At 46.3% G+C, this 8,747-nt stretch overlaps 1 protein-coding gene across 1 annotated transcript in view; it reads right to left on the bottom strand.

Annotated features, from left to right (window-relative positions):
- Nucleotides 1-8,747, bottom strand: part of foxp1b (forkhead box P1b) — a 172,696-nt gene that overhangs the window by 98,982 nt on the left and 64,967 nt on the right.

Raw genomic sequence — 8,747 nt, 5'->3', positions numbered from 1 at the left:
AATGTAAACACAGAGTGGGGGAGGCGTGTGTGTGTGTGGGGGGAGGAGAGACAGGGGGGGGGGGGGCTCAGGGAATCAAGGTCGATGCAAATGCACGGCGAGGAGAATAAACAGCCGGGGAGAACTCAAGACAAACAAACAGTCATCCTCCTGACATTTGAAGAAGAATTAGGGGTGGTGGCGTAGAGCAGCTGCTGACCGACCTCGCAGAATGTGAACAAGACTGAAGGGGGTTGGGTGTGTGTATGTGTGTGTGTGTGTGTGTGTGTGTGTTGACATGATGGGAAGGGAGGTCAGGGAGGCCTGGACTGAGGGTGGTTGGGTGGGCGAGGGGTGGGGGGTGCTGGTTCTGCTGGCAAGCGATTTCTCCCCGACCATCCGAGCCCCAGTCCTCGGACGCCAGCTGAAAGCCGTGCTGTGTTAACGTTAGCTGCTGGGGCGCGCGGAGGAGCGTCTTAACAACACAATGGCCCGAACCTTGTAAACCGTGTTAAACATTAGCTAAGTCAATCATTCAGTAACTCGGCCCTTGGCAACAACAAATAATGTTCATGCATTATCGTGGCTTTTTTCTTTTTTTCTACATCATACACGGAAGGGGGAAAACATCCTTCACATTCTCGTGAAATATGGTTTTTCTCATTAGGTCTGCTGTGAACAGACAGAAATAAATAAGAGGAACTATCATGACGTAACCAAGAGTGATTCATAGCCCGAGAATCCAAGCCAGGTGGAACAACATGAGACCTCCAGTCTTTTTTGTTGCTCCTTTGCTCATCAATGGTCTTCTATTAGTCACTAAGAGGTACCAGATAGGGGGTCCACACCATTGCTCATCAAAGATTTGGATTAAATGAAGTCACTTGTAAGTCTAAAGTGTTTACTGCATCTATTTACACACACACACACACACACAAAAACAAAAACAGAAAAGAATCTAGACAGAAAACAGACGACCCCGATAGCGCCAAAGGCTGGTAATCTTCCTGGGCATGAATTTTTCATGTCAATCTCATGCCATCTGCCAAGGTGGATGCGCAGAATGAGGGAACACTTCCTTCTTCAACTGTGTTTCACACTCATTTCATTTGCCACCTCAAATCCATTTACCCCTGCCTCACAAGATGGGGCGGCAGAGGGGAAGTGGGGGTGGTGATGGTGCTCGGATGGGGGTGGTGATGGTGCTCGCGCAAGAGGAGCATGATCTAAGAGACCAAACACGTGTTTACGACACATTGAGAGGAATGTAATAGGATCCTCAAGCGTGAAATCTAGATTCAAATGTATTACCAAGGCATCTACAGGCAAGGCAGAGAGGGGAGATGCCAGGACAATAGCAGTAATCCAGTCAATGATGATTCGTATAAATATGAACCCATTACCACACAACAAGCGCAAAGAAATGAACAATATGAAACGGAGATTTGGGGCAGACTACTCCAGTGGGGAGGCTAAATAGATAGATAATTTTTTGATGATGTACAAAGCTGTTTGTCTTCGTCGGCCACAAGCCGCTGCCAGCGTGCGGATGAGCCTGCTGTGCTCAGACAATCAGGGAGGGTACACATGGAGGGAAGTGAGGTGGGCCTCAGCCATTTTTAGCTCCACAGTTAAAAGAGTGAAGGAGTAGATAAAGAAGAGACCTATGGAGTATAGTGGTGGTGGAATATGAACTAAGCTACAGTGCCAGGATGATGACCATTCCACACACACACACACACACCCATTACATTCCTCACTCACTCTCGCTGTCTCTCTCTCACACACACACACACACATCATTCCCCTCTCTCTCTCTCTCTCTCACACACACACACACACACACATCATTCCTGTCTTTCTCTCTCTCTCTCTCACACACACACACACACAGACGTTTTTGGTGAGAGGTTCACCGCACATTCCTTTAGCCGCTCTCCTCCGATTGACTTTGATATCCCATGTTCCTATGTGTTTCGCACTGATTAACTGCACACAGTGAGAGCGGGGGAGAGAGAGACAGAAAAAAACAGAGAGGTAGAGAAAGAGACAGAGTAAGAGACAGAAAATAAGAGAGAAAGAAGAAAGAGAGAGAGAGAAGTACATGGAGAGAGGGGAAAGTAGATGGGGAGAGAAAGAGGAGAGAGAGAGAGAGAGAGAGAGAGAGAGAGAGAGAGAGAGTAGATGGGCTGGGGGAGGGAGAAAAACAACAGGCAGTGAGACGCACAAGGCCTCTGCCTGACCAGAACTTGTGGTGGGAAAAGCCGGTCTGTGGTACCCTGAAGCTCATCTTACAAATTAAACCTGTCAAACAGACGCAGTCAAAGAAAAACACAGACTTCAATCTCCCACGTCCTATGGGACCAGGAGAAAAGCGCTTATTGTTTTAACATTATTTAAAAGCGTGTCATATACTTTTTAATCATTGTTACTGGAATCCATGCACAGAACGTTCCCAGGGGCGTGTGAAATGTGGACGTCTGAGCAGGAGAGATGTGTTAGAAGCATTTTCCTGGGGAAAGGGGAGGGTTAGCCTCCGCGACCATATCTAATTAAGCAAGCCAAGGTCCAAATCAAGGGAGGATCGGATTATTAGAAAGCCCATCAATGGGGGGTAAACTCACCCAGTTGCATATGACTGGTGATGTACAGAAAATGTGTCTCCCTGGTGGCACTTAGGAAGGAGAGCAACAGTGTCTAATCATGGCGCTTGATTGACGTCGGTAACGAGTTCCTAGCGTTATCGGAACACAGCGGGAATGCGTTAGCAGGAGATGAACGCGCGGCTGTTTGTCATTCTTGTCCCCACTTTCTCAACTAATAATACCAGACTAAAAAGAAGGTGTGAAGGGTGCGAACTGCGTGTTTTGTCATTCCTGTACTCTTTCAAACACAGCCGTGTGCGGTGCGGTGCTCGGCTCATCGCACTGCGCGTCGGTCGGGTGGAGTGAAGTCAAGTGGAGCACGACCTCTGTGCTACCTTAACCTGCAACCGCAGTGTCACTCAATAGCCTACTGTTTCCCTGAGCATTGTTCAATCGCTAAATGGAGTCAAGGGGTCTAACTGTCCTACACAAAGCACAGCAGGTACCTTTCAATGCGTCTGGAGTCGGTTTCGCTCAGATAAAGTTGAGCTATTGATTGCCAGATGCAATCATTAACCTCCATACACAAATAATCACACAGAAATGCGGCTCGGTAGCCTTTTCCTTTCCAATAGTTTATCTCCTGGTCAAATTGTGAGACATTTAATATTTAACGCCGGGGCTATTGCCGCATTTGTCTGGGTGTTGCCAGTGAAAGCAAAGCATGACTGTAGCTGAGACATAAAGAAACCTGACAGATACAACACAACGCCACGTACCAGTCTGCCCTGGAAGCCATTTTGCTTTTCTTATCTGTCAAAGCAGAACAGAGAACCACAACTAAAAATATACTTCTGGAACCAGTGAAAGGCTGGGATGCCTAACTGTAGCGGTCATATGTAGCTTACATATTTCATTCATCATGAAGCAGTCTGATTCCAGCTAAAAAATATTTTTTTTCCTCTAGTTTCAATTTGTGCTCGTACAATAAACAGTTAACACAACAATAAAACATAAAGAGGCCATCTTCCACAATGCAGCCTTACTTTTAAAGGTAAAACTGCTGAAAACTGAACTTCAAAGCATGTGACCACCCTGCTGGACAGGTTGCCTGAGCCGCCTGTGTCCAACCAGGAAGTGGACAGGGAGGATATGTTCTGGGTGGGTATATGGCACATGCTTTTGGAGGGCATGTGAACACGCATGCTTTTTGACCTCACTTCCACATCCTCTCTGGGTGGCCTTCCCCAGCTATGCCGCTATCCCTGTTTTGTGCATAGGAAGCATGTCATTATTTTAAAAGCTCAGACATGGCAGGGAGAGAGAGAGAGTGAGAGAGAGAGAGAAGGAGAGAGGGAAGGAGAGAGGGGGAAACAGAGAGAGAGAGAGAGAGAGAAATGATGGGGAGAGAAGAAGAGAGAGAGGGGCAATGGTGGGTTAAAAACGAGGGGTGTGCGTCTTCCATTAAGCAGTTAAACTGAAGGTAAAGGGCACGGGGCTAAACAGCGAAAGACCTTGTATGAATCTCCGGCGCTTTAATGGAAGCCCAGTTTTAACAACTCTTTTTGGTTAAATACAGCCCATGTCAGGAGGATGCGTCGCGCCCATAAAGCAGCACAATGACAATGTACAGTGGCACGAACACAAGGACATAGTTCATCATGACATTTTGTGCAATTCCCCACTGATTACGGTCATTATGGCTGGGCTCTGATTTATGCTGTCATTTCCCCTCACCGATCCTGCATCAATGAATCTTAATGAATTGGTAAATAAGGGTGAGGATTACTGTCTATGACACCGCAACATTCCTCACCCTCAGCGGCCGAGATTTATGTAGCCAATTAGAGACGAACAGAGAAAATTGGCTGGCAAAAAAATAATATTCTTTATGGTGCAAAATGGAAACGCATTCTCGCTGAAGGGCAATTGTATTGTCAGTGTTAAGTCCATAAAATACAACCCCCAACCCCCCTCGCACATACACACACGCTCACACTCTCTCACACACACAGACACACTCTGCATTTAAAACACAAAGAGCAGCCTTGTAAGGGCTGGACACACTTTTAAAAAAGGAAGACAAAAGGCAGGGGGTAAAAAAAAGTTTATAATAAGTTGAATTCTGCAATGCCCACCTCTCGGGTAATCATTCAGGGACCTCGGTGTTCACAATAACCCTTTCACTGTCTTCATTTTCTCTGCAAATAAACCACAGACACCATTTGATTCAACTCAAGGTAAAGAGGGGGGGGGGGCTTTTGGGGGAAATATTTTGCGGCCTTCACAAGCGATTTGGTGAACAAAATTGTTTAATGACGTCAGACTGCGGGGGTGCGACGACGTGGCGGCCACAATGCTGCGCGGATGCATTCAGGGGTCGGCTCAATCACCGTGACGAGGTAAAGCAAAAGTGGAGTGAACATATGCACTCCAAGCATCCTGTCACCATTAATCACGTCTCAAAACAAAAGGAGCAGCCCTGCGACAGGACAGGCGATCACAGCGCACACCGCACAGTGCCGATGAAGAGAGGGAGAGAGAGACACAGAGGGAGGGATAGAGAGAGAGAGAGAGAAAGAAAGAGAAAAGCGCTCAGGCAACAGCGCTGCCGAAAAACTCCTTTCATGTGCCATGTTTCAACAGGAAGGATGTCAAATGACCCAACGCAAACACACACATACACACACACATACACACACAAAAGGAAGAAAAGCTGTGCATCCTTAAAAGAAAACATAGAGTATTTGTACATGCCCAGCATCACAAACGGGTAACTTTAAAAAACAACACCTCCCATTATTAATCCTCCAGTTCTTAAAGAAACACTTAGTGGGATAATGAGCCTCTTTATGCGCTACATATTGTGAATTGCTGATTCTAAGTGTGGAAGCAGGCTCTCCACATCAAAAGGCCTGGCCTGCCATTAGGCATGGGGTTGAAAGAGAGAGGGAGAGAAGAGAGGGAGAGAGAGCGAGAGCGAGAGAGAGAGAGAGAGAGAGAGAGAAAGTGAGGTAGAAAGACAGAGAGCAGGAGAGGGAGGATGCAAGTGGAATAGAGATGGAGAGAGGGAGGTAGAGAGAGACTGAAAGAGAGAGAGAGAGGAGTAGAGAGTTGTAGTGAAAGAGGGAGAGAGAGAAAGAGAAAGAGAGAGGAGTAGAGAGAGTGAACCAGTGTGTACAGAAGTGGAAAATGAGAGGCGAAGCAGCACAGGGAAAGCGCTTAATTTACTGGCATGTACAGTATGCAAATGAGATTACTTTCTGCTTAACTGCATCATTTATGTCCATAATAACAGCATCATCATTATGGGGCTCAAATTAAATTACACCCTAATTAGCATATCAAAGTGATTGGTTAAAGTTTAAAACAAATACCCAATTTTGTTAATGAACAGCTGTAATCACCATGTAGACTCCAATGAGAAGCATCCAAAACAAATATGTGGTTTAGAGAGGGGAAGGAAGATCCCTGTCCCCCACGACAGGTCGGGTGTGTGTAGCATGCCGAGGGAGGGGGTGCTGGGTGGATTCGGGGGGTGGTGTGTGTGTGTGTGTCTGTGTGTCTGTGTGTGTGTGTGTGTGTGTGTGTGTGTATGGGGGTGAGTGGTAAGGCTTTACCTGGCAGTTTCGCTCAGCACACTCACATTACATTTCCCAAACTCTCTGTGATCAAAGATGCAATTTCCCACACTTGCCACTTTGGGAGCTCATCAATAACGCACTAATCACTTCCATCCCTGATTCAGAGAGGGGGGAGAGAGAGAGAGAGGGGGAGGGAGAGAGAGAGAAAGGGAGCAACAGACGAAGAGAAGAGCGAGGGAAGGAAGAGAGAGGGAACGAGGGAGGAGGGTGGTGGAGAAAGACAGACAGACGTGAGATGTGGCTGAGGGCTTAAAAACTTCCCTTTTTATTTTGGGGGATAAAAAACCCACCTCCACGGTTTCGGTGCATTAGATCAGACGTGGTACCCCTCGCCTGTCCCATGGTGGCTTGGCTTCAGTGTGAGAGTGGTGTGTGTGTGTGTGTGTGTGTGTGTGTGTGTGTGTGTGTGTGTGTGTGTGTGTGTGTGTGTGTGTGTGTAGTGGATGGGGGGTTAAAAGCCTCCTCCTCATCATCAGCACGGTAACCTCCACAGGCTGTACCGCTCTCTGCCCCCGCACCCCACCCCACCCCACACACACACCCCTCCCCATTCATAATCACACACACTTTATTTATGTGTCCATGTCTGGAGGCAAAAGTCAGCCGCCATGCTATATTTCCCCTGTTTGATCCCGCACTTTTATTCCTGCATGTCACCCATTATGGATTTAATTCAGAATTTATGATGCACTACACGAATCTCAGAGTGATATCTGAGGCCTTACGTTTCCCACATTAAAGATACCCTCACCTCACTCTCTCTCTCGGTCCTCTCTTTTTAATTTGACTCCTTTTGTCCTTTTGGTCCCCCCCCCCACACACACACACACCAGCGCACTAAACTGATGTACACAAACTCTTCAGAATGTTCTGCGAAGAGAAAAAAAAAGATGTGGCTTTTTATTATTTCTAGTATTATTATTATTTCATTCATTGAGGAATCCATTAAAAGGCAGCAGTCCTAAGAAGTATGTAAATGACATGCCTTTCAAGGTAGAGCGAGGGCAAATCCACTCCATCAGCTAATGACGACGCTCATTACATGCAGAGGGACCGGCTAATGAAAGCATTGCTCTCTGCACCCCCCCCCCTCTCCATCTCTCTCTCTCTCTCTCTCCTGGCACAAATCCCTATGAAATGCTAATATCTCACTTCTAATTAAAGGGATAGCAAGTCCAAATGCACCTTCACGGCCGGTAGCCAGCAACATACATTTCTTTTCTTTCTTCTTTCTTCTTTTCTTTTTTTGAACAGTACACTACACCCTATGATGAGGCTGAGCAACATTCCATTAATTCATATTTAATGCCACCGGTGCTTGCGTTGCTGGCCATGCGTTCCTGCCCGCGTGAGCTTGTGCTGCCTTTCATTTTCCTGAGTCCTTCTCTTATTCCCTTGTTATTGCTGTATTGCCTTGCTGTATATTATCATGGGCTGTGATACGACACTGTTTGAGTGCAAGTAGATGCAAACACACACACACACACACACACACACACACACACACACACACACACACACACACACACACATGTGTCTGTGCACAGGGGAACTGTGCCACAAGGGGCAAAACAAAGAATAGGGACTGAGCCTGTATGGCCTTTTCCACCTGTACACATTTACAGTGTTTACACACGCCTGGCAGTAAACATGTTTACAACCACAGTGTGCTGCTGCCATTTGCAGAAATTGACCTTGAAGTCAGCAAACAACCAAAGTTCATTAACTACAGATAGGGAACAGCATAGTTCCACCACCACAAGCACCAACAACCACAAGGTACAGAAAATAAACCTAGCCTACTTTCACGGTTTCCTAAACTGTTTTCACAATTCGTTTCTATGCCAGAAATGAGAGTTGCGATAATCACACACAAAAGACATCCGATGCCACATACTGAGGGCCAGGTTAGGTCAGGTTTTTTTTTTATTTTTAATTTTTTTATTTCTAAGTTAACGTCTCATCATTCAATGCACTGTGTCACAAAAGAATACTCACACAATGCCAAGACAAGATGTCTACAATAGCTGTATGGTATGTGTAACCTGCAACACACCGTCACGACTTGATTCAATAAAAACATGAGATACTACACACACCCATACATTGTGTCAGGACCCAGAGACCTGGCCCGATGCCTTAACTACACTTCACTTCCAAGCCCTCACAGCCCATAGCAGTCCAGTGCTGTAACCCAAGCCCTGATATGGCACCTACTCACACCGTGGCTTGTTATCGCAATCACACCAAGGCACGGCAATCAAGCTCTTTCGCCAAAGTGACAGGGTGTGTGTGTGTGTGTGTGGGGGTTCGTCTCTATTTAAATGTAACATAAGAGCACCTAAACATCATTAAAAAGCGAACTGAATGATTGCGAGCAGGTGTGTGAGGTTTACATGCTAGAATAACATTGTTTCACTGCAATAAAAAGGGCAAGATTGATTCTATGTGTGTGTAGTCTACAGATCAATCTGAGACAATCATCCCATTCACTAACATTGGGCTTGTTTAGACTTTATTGCCATTTTAAAAAGTACTG

The sequence above is a fragment of the Alosa alosa genome, chromosome 10 (genome assembly GCF_017589495.1).
Source record: "Alosa alosa isolate M-15738 ecotype Scorff River chromosome 10, AALO_Geno_1.1, whole genome shotgun sequence".
NCBI lineage: Eukaryota > Metazoa > Chordata > Actinopteri > Clupeiformes > Clupeidae > Alosa > Alosa alosa.
This window is presented reverse-complemented; position numbering and strand designations above follow the sequence as displayed.